Genomic DNA, 13,212 nt, shown 5'->3' with positions numbered 1-13,212 from the left:
CAGTTGTCTGAAGCTCCAGTACTATTCAGGCTACGTGTGTGTGTGTGTGTGTGCACCCGTGTGTGTGTGTGTCTGAAGCTCCAGTACTATTCAGGCGACATCCGTGGAGGCGGAGAGAGTGTTTTCTATCTGCGACCAATCTGTCACGAAAATCCAAAACCGAGATATATCGACGCTCTATGCTTGTTGAAAGCACAATCCCAAAAAAACAAGAAAGAAGGGCAGGGTGGGAATGAATTGTAAACTAAAAGAAATATGTAGCCTAAGTTGTCACAAATTTGATGCAATGCTGATAGTGAGTGTTTGCAGCAGAGTGTTTTAGGTATTTTATTTTTCAATTCAGTTTTACATAGGCCTATGGCCCTGTCTTTTTGCAGTGCAAAGTTGTACATTTCTTTGGGTCGTTTTCTTTAATTTAGTTGAACATGTATGTGTTTAAAATAGAAATATGCTTGCCCTTCTCTAATAAAGAAATATTTGGTTAACTTTGAGTGATTATTTCAGTTTGCAGTCGCTTACAAATCTCAACAGCCACATAATGGATTTCATTTAAATAGTTTAGAAATCTTTTAATGGTTCAGGCCTACTTTAGCAGATTTCGCTAGTCGTTTTTGTTTCTCAAATGTGCTGAATGTGTTTCTTTATTGTCTTATACAGTATGAGGATATGTATTTTCTCATATCTTCATTTTTTCTGCTTATATTTATCTCTCTCAGGGCCTGTCCACACGGAGACGCTTTTTAGGTTAAACGCAGAGGTTTTGCTTCGTCTTGGCCGAGCATCCAAACGAATCCTGTAAACGCACTGCCCGAAACCGCACTTTTTTGAAACCTGGTCCCAGAGTGGAAAAATCTGAAACCGTAGCCCTTTTGAATTCGTTTAGACAGCAAAACCGCACATCCTGCTTGCGTTTCGATGAGGTCATCGCCACACCTCAGCTGCCCTGGACTTGCACTTATAGTATTGCCTAACAATACTAGTTTTCATACATGACATTACCTACGATTACACTCCGTAGGATAAATAACACAACTGGTGCTGCACAGCGCCGATAGCTTATGACTTGGTGGACTGAACACTGTTTTTCCCGGTGTTTTTTTGTGCATTCTAGCTACTGTCAGTGACGCGAGAGAACTTAAGTTATTAGGAAAGTGCGGTGTAAGTTTAGGCTACATTAATTTGTGCGTAGTGCCAGTGTCATTCATTTATTTGACATGTCTTACAACATATATAAATGCATTCACAGTCAAGTGAAATCAGATACAATGACGCTTAGAACTCACGTTAAGCCGATGGTAGCACACTGAATGCGAATGCGCGATTTGATGCAGGCAAAAGTATTGACTGTTACTAACGAAGGTTTTATAGCAATATTATAAATGTGGCGACAGAATAGCCTAGAACTTGGGTTAGCCTTGCGTTTAGTAGCCTAATTGCGGTCATAGCCAAAACTAATGTGAATCACGGACTATCCTACAACCAAAGAAAGTAAAGGTGATTAGTAGGCCTACCTGCGTTAGCCAAATAAAGGACGGGACTGCACCCTTCACAAACCGTAAAATAAAGTTTATTAGTTTTACAGTTGACTACAGTGGACAGTTCACCATCAGTCCACACAAACAATTCTGGTTTCCTTGCACTAGCCATTTCGTCGTAGCCTATTCTGTCTGTTTGTAAAGCGCATGTTTTGGTCAATTTCTGTAAAGAAACAGTGCCATCTATAGGCCTGGGGTATGAAGTAACGTGTTGAGTCGTGTTGAGATGGATCCGTTTGGACGCAAATATTCTTGATACGGTTCCAGGGAAGACGGAGGAAAAAAAGATCGGTTTGGTACGTGTGGACTAGGCCTCAGTAACCTGTCACAACATTCAAATGTATGTGCAAGATCAGGAATGCAAGCTTGTTTACTTCGACACGTTGACCAATACAGGGATGGAGTTTGGCCTCCTCCAAGGCCTCGTCTTTTAGTGACATCGGGCAATAACCAATTCTGCACAAAAAGCTTAGACACTGTAGTGTCATGGCATTACTGAGGTCATTTGTCAGTACAGTAAAACTGTCCCTGCGGTCATCAATCAAAGCTCCATCATGCCACAGCGATGACAAGATAGGAGGCCCAGTACCTTGTTAAATCCATCCAGGTTGATCCATCTGATTTTATGTCGGCCTGGCTGGGTTAATGCATTTATTTTCACTCATCTTTATGAGTTTTCCAATAAAGCTGGCTATTACATCTGATGGAATTATTGCTGTTTCTCCTCTTGCTTATCAATTGTACAGCAGCCTCCATCTCACCCTCCAAAGCACAAGCAGTTTGCGTTCCGATGCTGCTGTCTGACACCAAGGGCCTCATCTGCTCAGTTTCACCTGCTTTGCTGAAAAAGGGACCTGACAGTAGTTGTCATAAATAAGGTACCATTTGCAGGAGAGAAACAGTCATAAAATTAAACAGCGTAACCGCTAACTCTTCATCTAATGACCCATATACTTTGTTTACGTGCTTTGATTGCACACAGAGCCATTAGCCCTTTCTGGCACTTTCCCCTTATTTTTAATTGCATGTCATAAAAAAATGACTCATTATGCATCTTGTCAGCATCGGTGCACTCCCGAATGTGCACAGCCATATCTGATGCCCCCCCCCCCCTTCCCATTCCCTCCCCTCGCATGCTTATATATAAAACAATTATGTCCATGTCTGTGGCCTTACTGCCATGTGTGTGACTGTGTGTGTGTGTGTGTGTGTGTGTGTGTGTGTGTGTGTGAGAGAGAGAGTGAGTGTGTGTGTGTACATGTTGCAGTGTGATAGCAGGTGACGAAGGGGAGGATCCTGCAGCTGGTGATGCCCAGGTAACCTTTGCAGATGAGATTGTCTCTCATTACGGTGTCTGGAGAAGGCCACCCTGTCTACGCCTCCATTCCTCTCTGGCTGCTGGCCACCGGATCTGTCTCCATTTATTGCCCTTGTAGCAGAGAGGGGGGAATCTTCATGCAAATATAATGATGGATGCACCTGCTGACTGTGAGGACATCTGTCTCTTCCTCCCCGACTCAGCCAGGGGGCTGAAAAAAAAGCTTTGGCATGTCAGTTCTAGCGAGTTGACACAGAGGAGAGGGACATTATAGTGAGTTGAAATAACACAGAGGAGAGGGACATTATAGTGAGTTAAAAACACACGGAAGAGAGGGACATTATCTCCCGAGCGCAGGGTCTGTGCCTAGCAGAACTGACATTAGGAGGCTGTCAGTGCGCTGAACACATCTGCCTGCGAGATCTGCGCTGGCAATTGTCGTGCTGAGCAGCGTTATTTGCACTGTGTCGACTTCTCAAGCAGTAGGATTTCAAGGTAGTGACGGTTTGGTGAGCGTTTTGTTCACGGGAATGTTAATGCTGCATGCAGGTGTTTGATTAACACAAGAGGAGCTCACTGTATCTGGCACACTGACTCCTGGCCACTGCTACATTGGCTGACCGACTATATGAGCTGGAAAAATGTGGACGTTTGAAGCGGTTGGCATAGCAGATCAAAGCCAAGCGGAGACACTCGGCGCATGTTAAAGGGATACTTAAGCTGATCCATATGTCATATTTAATTGAGAGTTTTTTCAACCCTTATCTAACCTTGTGTTTGTGTGTGTGTGTGTGTGCGCGCGCACATATGCTAGACCCTGTGTGTGCATATGTCGGGAGTGTGCAAGTGTGTGCGACAGATAGAGAGAGTGGAGAGCGAGAGAGACAGAGAGAGAGAGAGACAGAGAGAGAGAGAGGGAGAGAGAGACAGAGAGAGAGAGAGAGAGAGAGAGACAGAGAGAGAGAGAGGGAGAGGGTGCATTGATAGTGAAACTCCAGCACCATGGATAGCGCTCTAGTAGTCTCAGGCTGTCCGCGGTAGAAGCTTCCAGTCATAGAGCATGCTGTGCTACAGTGTTTCAGTTGCACGGCAGAGAGTGCCTTCCTCTGAGGAGTGCGATCATATAGTCCGCACGTTTGCATTCATACACGGACATGTATGCCTATGACCTGGGGAAATAAACAAACAAGCACAAAATGTTAATTATGCCGCTAATAATTGAGTATTTATTTAATAAATAAGCGATGACCCTTGTCGTTGTAGTTATAACAACAAATGATACCAAATCAGTCATCAGCATATTCACAGATACGTAAAGGCACCTAGCGGACAACTACGAGAGTGGAGTTCAGGAATAGAATAACTGCTTCTCAACCGAGGCTTTCTTCGTCCCTGCTCGCGCTCCCCCTCTCCGCTCCCCACTCTTGATGTGGTCCAGTCCCTCCCCTCACTGTCTGGCGGAGCCGTCCTCTATAATACAAAACTGTATTCTCAGCGCCTCCCCCTACTTTTTCTCCGTTTTGCGCCTTCTCTCTCTCCCTCTCTCTCTCTCTCGCTCTCTAGTCTGCGTGTCTCCGTCTCCCTTCCTTGACATCCTCCACCCTGCGCTCGTCCACCTGACCGCCGACGCCTTCTCCACGGACTCCCCAGGTCTTGATCGAGGCTTGGCGATCATTTTGAGAGCCATCGGGATATTTCACCGCGATCCGCTGCCGCCCTTGTTTCCCTCCGGACATTTTCAGTTCAGTTGCGGCAGGCGCTTGGAAGACCGATGGTGAGAGTCTAGCCGAAGCCACGGATTTCTCTCTCCCGAGCATGAGAGGGGCTGCCAACTCATCCGCAACCCAGAATCCGAGACCGACAGAGCAGCATGAACCTGGGAAACGTATGCTCCAACAGAAGTTTGCCGAGAAAATAAACCACCTCGGACCACAAATACCTGCCACGGGGAAACATCAGTTTTAGGTAAGCGCAGACTTGGCGTTTGCAGAAGCCGTATGGCAGAATTTCGAGTGGATAATTGATTTTGTTTTGAGCTATTCTGGACTGAGCAGGAACCCGCGCGTTAGTTATGGCGATGTTGCACGATCAGCAAGGTGCAACGCGATCAGCAAGCACGCGTTTTGGCTTCGACTGACCTTAGGGCAGTTTTGTGCTCAAGGTAATTCGGTAATGTGTCTGGGTGTGTTTGCAGTCCACAGTCTACGGTTGACATATTAAGTTGGGGCTTATATATATGATGCAGGTGCTGTCCATTTAAGAGGCTTCGTAAAGAGAAGTGGTTTATATCGACATTTACTTCTCTGTAGGACGCGAAACAAATGGATACGAATGGGTAAAGAGAGGGGAAAGCTGCTGCGGAAAGACTGTGAAAGAGGTAGTGGAGAGAGAAATAGAGAGAGAGAAAGATAAAGAGAGGGAGCGAGAGAACCACAGAGGGGGAGCATCTGTTTTCAGTCCACGCGCAGGTCCTTTCCTATCCACGCGTAGTTCCTTTTCCGATTCACCGTACCGTTTTGGGTACACCATTAACATATGTGGTCCCGACTCGCAACTGTACAGTAACAGGGCTAAATAAGTACTGGGACAGCACGCAATACACAAACAAACATTACGGATGCAGTACACTATACGACGGTGCACACATATTCCTGCCTCTGCTTTAGCCATTTAACATTGCGCTGGTGTATAGTAACACTTAGCAGGTAAACAAACCAACGAGACAAACATACAAACATGGCCAGGGTACTTGGAAATAGATACATATGCTGGATTACTCTCTCTCTCTCTCTCTCTCTCTCTCTCTCTCTCTCTCTCTCTGCATGCAGCATCTCTCTTTCTATGACACTCTATCTGGGTACTGTCCTAAAACTTAAATGGTTCTTGTTTTGATTATGCAAACAATTTATGTCCGTGGTAGCAGGCCAGTAAAACAGCAATGTTCTCTAAATAAACTTCAACTTCATCTTTAGTTTCACCCATCCTTTTCCACCGAACTTGTGTCCATGCGCTTCTGACGTCTAACTGCGGGGGGAGCTCGCGCACTTTTGCTTTTAGGCGTCCACTTGGACTTTAGAAACTAGCTAATTGAGCGATGATGATAGATACAAACTAGGTGCAGTCTTGCCATGAGATGAATTGTTTTTTTTCTCCAGCTTGATTACTTTTTTTAGATTACTTTTCACGCCATTGACCACGTGCCTTCTCTCCCTGAGCAGTGCCATTGCTGTGTTACTATATTCTAGGATTCCAGTGATTCATAACAAACTAATTTTTAAATTGACCATTGCTGAACATTTCATGCTTCGGGGCGGTGGTAGTGTAGTGGTTAAGGAGCTGGGCTAGCGTTCAATAGCCTGAAAGTTGTCTGTTCAATTCCCGGCTTCCACCGTTGTGCCCTTGAGCAAGGCACTTAACCCCAAGTTGCTCCAGGGACAATGTGATCCCTTGTAATATAGCTGACATATGTAAGTCAATTTGGTCAAGAAGTGTCTGCTAAATGTAATGTAATTTAATGCTTCACACTCAATGTTGCATAATAGGCTCCTGCATTGCATGCCGAGTAACTGTGGTTTCCACCCTGATAACCGCTTTTTTAGAAGAAAAAAAAAATCCCGTTCAGTGTTGTTTATTTCAGTAGTGTGTGTGTAGTGTACACATGTGCACATGGTTAGCTTGGTGGGCCTGTTTGGCAGTGGGCACAGTGCATGATGGATGTGCTTATGTGAGTGTGTCGCACATGCGTATGGTGTTAATACTAAATAACACATGGATGGCAAAACAGCATACGCAAGCACACTTCCCAAAGAAAATGCCAGCCACCGCTCCAGGCTACCACCCTGCCCCATTATTGCTGACCCCGTGCATGAGAAGCCTTTACAAAGGACTGACAAGGTGTAGCGTGCTCTGTGTGTGTGTGGGTGTGTGTGTGTGTGTACACAACAGCATCGTGTTACTCGCAGGTTTGTGTGGTGTACCTCTGTGATGGATTGATTGCTTCCCCATGTTGCTGTGATGCTCGGAGGCTGAGCCCATGGTGGTGGTGTTGGCGATGGTGGTGATGGTGGCGCTGGTGGTGTTGGTGATGGAGCAGGCTGGCTGAGGACAGAGGAGAGACAGGCAGTGGAGTGACTGGGTGGTGGTGGTGGTGATGGTGGCGCTGGTGGTGTTGGTGGTGGAGCAGAGGAGAGACAGGCAGTGGAGTGACTGGGTGGTGGTGGTGGCGCTGGTGGTGTTGGTGGTGGGGCAGAGGAGAGCCAGGCAGTGGAGTGACTGGGTCTGAGCTCACTGTGGCGTGGACAAGAATATCAACGACAGCCCTCTTTTGGCAGGGGGAATAATAGCCCCTGTTTCTCATTGGCAGGAACAGGCCCTGTGTTGAACCCGGGGAGGATGTGGAGTGTGTGTGTGTGTGTGTGTGTGTGTGTGTGTGTGTGAGAGAGAGAGGCTTGCAGCTGTAAGGGCCAGTTGCGGCTACATTGCTGTGAACACTCTTATTTTTGTCCTCACACTCCCTCGGAAATGGGTCTCTTTTAAAAGCAGAGCCACACACACACACACACACACACACAGCCACAGACACATGCGATGCTTAAATCATGCGGCTTGTGCGCTGCTGATCTTAGAGCAGGACCCAGCTGTGGGTTAATTATTTGTTCGAGTGTGTGTTCAGTCTTGACTGACTCAGAGTGTGTGTTTGAGTGTGTCTTGACTGACTCAGAGTGTGTGTTTGAATGCTGATAGGAACTGTGAGGGGTGACTTGATTGCTGTTTGGCAGGCAGGCAGAAAACTCTTGTACACAGTCGTTCAACAAAAAAAAAACTCCTCTCTCTTTTGGAATGCTTAAATATGGACTTTGCGAATTTGATTTTACTGGCTCTGGAAAAATATGAATATGCAATGCAGCAAAAAGCTTGTCATCCCTGGTATCAAAGGGGCATTTTTTTGGTTAATGTGGTAACCTAATATTTGTGGCTGTTCACTCCGATGGGTGCCTGGGCCTCTGCTATTGTGGTGGTGTGTGTAATGAGCGACACACACATCTGGAGAAGCTCAGCAGGACCTGTGCCTTAGACCCCAGGAGGGACCAGTGATCAGTGGATCAGTGGATTCCTCCATGAATTAATCATGTCATGCAGCAGAAAAGTAATAGAGACGCGCAGATCAATAATTTACTGACCAAGTGCATGAGCCTCACTCCCAGAAAAGCCGTCAGGAAGAGAGAGGACTGTTCTCAAGAGGTGTGACCAGACTACTGAGAGATAGAGGGAGAAGGAAAGAGAGAGAGGGGGATAGAGGGAGAGAGAGAGAGAGGGAGAGAGAGAGAGAGGGAGATGTATGTGGTGAGGACCTGCAGTTGTCTCATTTTGTTTCATCACTTCAAGCCACAGTCTAATGTATTATGTGTACAGTATACTCTCTCTCTCTTTCTCTCCCTCTTTCTCTCTCTTCCTCTCTCTCTTTCTCTTCCTCTCTCTTTCTCTCTCTTCCTCTCTCTCCTTCTCCCTGTTTGTGGGCATGTTTGGGAGAGAAGATAGATAGATAGATAGATAGATAGATAGATAGATATAAATAGTATATTGGGGAAGCAAATAAAAGATTGTGTGAGTGGTCTTCAGGAAAAAGTAAAAGGATGTGCAGACAGGAGGAGGTCAACGATGAAATGTAAAGCTTCTACACTACTGGGTTTTGACTCAAACTTATTAGCTATCCTACACTACTGGGTTTTGACTCAAACGTATTAGCTATCCTACACGACTGGGTTTTGACTCAAACTTATTAGCCATGGGATGCAAAATGCAATTAAATGGATTAGGGATGAAACAGGAAGCCGACGCTCTATTGGGGCAGTCGTGGTAGTCATGGTGATAGTTTTTAATCTAAACTCAGTTCTCTCTCAGTTGAGTTCACTCAAAGCTAACCAATGGGAAGTCATTCTCTGATGACGTATTGATCAAAACTGATCAAACCGATCACCGATCAAAACCGATCTCCACCCACCTGTTTAGGGATGTTTTCTGGGCTACTGCCTATTTATAGCCACACTACCAAAACATCCAGTTCTCTTTCATTGCAACGATCTTGGAAGCAGCACTTTGAGACAAGCCTCCAACCCAGCGGCGAGTTTGGAGGTCCCTCAGCACCATCACTCCAACCCAGCAGCTAGTATGGAGGTCACTTGGCACCATCATTCCCCTGAACAAGCCTTGGCCACTTCAAGTCTCGGCAAAACTGAATGTTTTGTAGCCTTTTCAAAGGCTGCCGAAAAAGCTGTTCTTTTAGCTTTCTTGAAAAATCCATTGCAGGTAAGTATTTTAAGATTAAGATTCTGTCGATACCCTCCACCATGGCCCTGGGCTGTCTGCGTGGTGGACGAGCGTGTCCGTGTGTAGCCTACCTTCAGTAGCCTCTCTGCTCTCCGGAGTTCTGCCCCCCCCCCCCCCCCTCCTCCCCACTGCACTTGGCTGGAGCTCTGTAGGCTGTGGACCTGCACCATGGTGTGCAAGTGTGTGTTGTAGAGCTCCCTAGTGCACCGTGGTGTGCAAGTGTGTGTTAGAGAGCTCCCTAGTGCACCATGGTGTGCAAGTGTGTGTTGTAGAGCTCCCTAGTGCACCGTGGTGTGCAAGTGTGTGTTGTAGAGCTCCCTAGTGCACCGTGGTGTGCAAGTGTGTGTTAGAGAGCTCCCTAGTGCATGACGCTGCCTGGCGCGAGTTTCTCCGGAGTCCCAGCCGTCGAGAGTGGCGAAGTGCAGCTGGTCGAGTTGGGGCTTGGAGATGATGTCATGTCGCTCCTTGCCTCGGACAGCGAGGTGGAAATTGAAGTGGCGGTTCTCCCGTCTCGAGGGGCGGAGGTCGTGCCTGGCCTCAGAGCCAATGCCAGCCTGCCGACTCACTCACGCCTCCTCTGGGAGCACCATGGCGTGCTGGACCGAGCCGCTGCAATGCTCAGCTTCCTGCAGCCAGAACCAGAACCAGAACCACTGCTGATACCATCTTCGGGGCTGGCCCTATGTAGCATGACCGGTCACTCCCAGCGCTGTTGGATTCACCTGAACAGCCGGAAGGTGGTGGGCAACAGGTGTCCCTTCTTGCACTGTCCAATCACAGGCTTTCTCACTGGCTAGTGGAAACTATCGCTATGGCGTATGAGGCAGGTAGACCTCCCCCTGTTCGTTTGAGGGCCCACTCTACAAGCGCTGTGGCCGTGCGTCTCTATTGGGCAAATGTACCGTTAGTAGCTTTTGCGTCAGTAAGCGTGGAACGGGTTAACGTCTCATGTTCTCCTTCAGAGAACCGAAGTTACATTCATACCGTTTTATTTAGTTAATGGTGTCTTCACGGGGTTGGTCTCCGTTTCCTGTGAGAGAATATTTAGGAAAAGAGAGAGAGAGCGAGGAATATTTAGGAGAAGGAGGAGAAGTCCATGGTGTACAGCAGCCGCTCTCCTGGAGAGAGAGGAATATTTAGGAGAAGATAGAGAGAGAGAGGAATATTTAGGAGAAGGAGAGAGAGAGAGAGGAATATTTAGGAGAGGAGAGAGAGAGAGAGGAATATTTAGGAGAAGGAGAAGTACACAGAGGCGAACTTGGCCATCTGGAAGTGCGATGGCTCTTGCACGAGAACCCGAGCATAAAGAGATGGAGTATGTGTGTGTGTGTGTGTGTGTAGGAAGGGATGAAGAAAAGGGCTTATTCTTGGGCCTTTATTATCTTTTAATTCCTCTACTGTTCTTTGGGGATGATAAGTAGTTGTAGGATGAGATAAAAATTCTTTTTTTTTGACAAAGTCATGAAATATTCCTCAGTTCTGGTTAGAGACAGTGGCTCTTTTGTCCTAGCTTTGAAATGAGGTGAAGCAAATGAGAAGTGAGTAAAGCCTGAAAGACAATTCTGGAAGAAAGATTTAATATGGTTTTAATCAGCCAGAACTTACATCTAGCGGCTAGCATCGCACAGGCCAAGTCTGCACTCAAGTCTGCTAATTTTTCATATTGTTAATATCTCTAATTGTGAGATAGAACACGTAATGTGCTTTTCATGGTTATGGTTAGGGTTGGCTATACGAGGTGAGATCCTTTATATGTTTTGTTTATTTTGTATGGTTAGTTTGCTCGTGCTAGTGAAAGTTGTGGTCTTCTATAGTGTGTGTAGAGCGTCCACTTAAAGAAGGAAGTGCTCGTGCTAGTGAAAGTTGTGGTCTTCTGTAGTGTGTGTAGAGCGTCCAGCTAAAGAAGGAAGTGCTCGTGCTAGTGAATGTCTTCTGCTCCTTCGCTCCTCCAGTGTGAAGTAGTCTTTGGTGAAAAATGCTCTGCGACAGCCACAGAAACGCTGCGAGCCAGTTTTAATTAGCCGACCATTGACTGTACACTTGTTGGTCATAAATTATTAAAAGCATGGTCATTTACAGTGATTAACCTCAATAATTCATACAATTATGCAATTAGGGGGCTGACCAAAGTGGCTACCTAGAGGCTAGCGCCTGTCCCCTGGTGCCCCTGTTTGCCTGGTGTGTTTGCTTTGGGGGGGCGAGGGGGGGCATCTTAGTTCAATAGCAGCCCACCAGCTGTGCTGGCCCCAGCCAGTGCCCGCAGAGGCGGTGGGAATTATTAATAAACAATGGCAACCTGGTGGGAGGAGGCCTACCCTGCCAGCTGGCGACTCCTCTGGTCCTCCTCATCCACCGCTGCCTGGAGCCCGTGCCTGATGCAGCGCTCCCCAGTGCCGAGGCGCTTGCCAGGGCCCTGAAAAATGAAGAAGCTGTGCTAAGAAATTCCACGTGTCTGTCTCACTGCCTCCTTCTCTCTCTCTCTCTCTCTCTCTCTGTCTCTCTCTCTTTCTCTCTCTCTCTCTTTCTCTCTCTCTGTCTCTCTCTCTCTCTCTCTCTCTCTCTCTGTCTGTCTGTCTGTGTCTCTGTTTTTGTCTTGTGTTGTCTCTCCTTCTCGGCAGTGTTAAAGCATTAGCGGCGTCTTGGTCTAAGCCTGCGTTTGAAATGCAGCTGAGTAAGCTCACTCTTCTCTCAGATAGCAGCACTGGCTCGGAAGCGGCCCTAATCTGGCCCTCACCCGGACAGATCCCATTCACAGACAAACTCTGTTGATATTCCCTGTGTGTGTGTGTGTGTGTGTGTGTGTGTGAGAGAGAGAGAGAGAGAAAGAGAGAGAGGGAGACAGAGAGAGAGAGGAAGAGAGAGAGTGAAAGAGTGTATTTGATTCCTCGTGGAATCCTGTAAGCCCTTTACCTTTCCACGTGAAACAAGAAAAGATGAAAGAGAAGAGCTCATCTCCACGTGAATTCACTCTTCAATAGCACCTGTCAGCACGTCCTGAAATGACACAAGACACTTTAGACATCTATCCTCCTGCCTGTGCCCTCTGCAAAGATCACTTACTTTGAATCATTCCATCACAGTCGTCTGTGTGTGTCTGCTTTGAGCTATTTTGCATCCACGTCATGCCTCAGAGTTGCACATGCCTGAAGGCAGCAGCCAGGCCTTACTGCCTCGGAGTTCCTGCCTCAGAGTTCCACAAGCAGCCAGGACTTACTGCCTCAGAGTTCCAACCTCAGAGTTCCACAGGCAGCCAGAACTTACTACCTCAGAGTTCCACAGGCAGCCAGGACTTACTACCTCAGAGTTCCAACCTCAGAGTTCCACAGGCAGCCAGAACTTACTACCTCAGAGTTCCACAGGCAGCCAGGACTTACTACCTCAGAGTTCCACAGGCAGCCAGGACTTACGGCCCAATATGTGGAGGGGAATCATACAGTCCCAAAGGCTGTTTAACTCCTCTAACATGTTCCTATGCTGAGGCTGGACTGCAGTAGTCAAATGAAAATATATAATGTCCGCAACTCTGCTTTTGACTCCTATTTAACGTTTCAACCCTGCTGGGTCTTCTTCAGGCAAAATGTTCTGGGTTGAAACATTGCCTTTTGTATATTAAATATATGGGAGTCAAAAGCAGTGTTGTGGACATTATATCTTTTCATTTGAGTAAGTCTGTTTTTGTCCTGCACCTGCCAGAAGGTGGGATGTGCACACAATAACTTTTTGCTGGACTGCATTAGTCCTCAGTAGTGTTGCCATGAGGCTCTGCATAGGTTCATTTGGCTCATCAGCAGTTCTGAATGTGAGTGTTTGTGTGCGTGCGTGCGTGTGTGTGTATGTGCGTGTGTGTGTGTTGCGTGTATGTGTGGTGTGCGTTTGCGTGTGTGTGCGTTGGTGTGTGTTGGCGGAGAGAGGGCTTCTGGTGGTGGAGAGCTTCATGCCGGTGCATAATGAGGGCAGATGGATATGGAGACGCATCAACAGTGTTTTGCCTTTTCACTGGTCTTCATTTCCTCTGTTTAAGGAGATTTCTAG

Source organism: Alosa pseudoharengus, unplaced genomic scaffold (genome assembly GCF_046254945.1).
Source record: "Alosa pseudoharengus isolate Yale_2024_CS ecotype anadromous, Long Island Sound unplaced genomic scaffold, YU_APseudo_1.1 YU_APseudo_1.1_scf_14, whole genome shotgun sequence".
In the NCBI taxonomy this organism is placed as follows: domain Eukaryota; kingdom Metazoa; phylum Chordata; class Actinopteri; order Clupeiformes; family Clupeidae; genus Alosa; species Alosa pseudoharengus.
The sequence above is the reverse complement of the archived record's forward strand: the minus strand, read 5'-3'. Positions refer to the sequence as shown.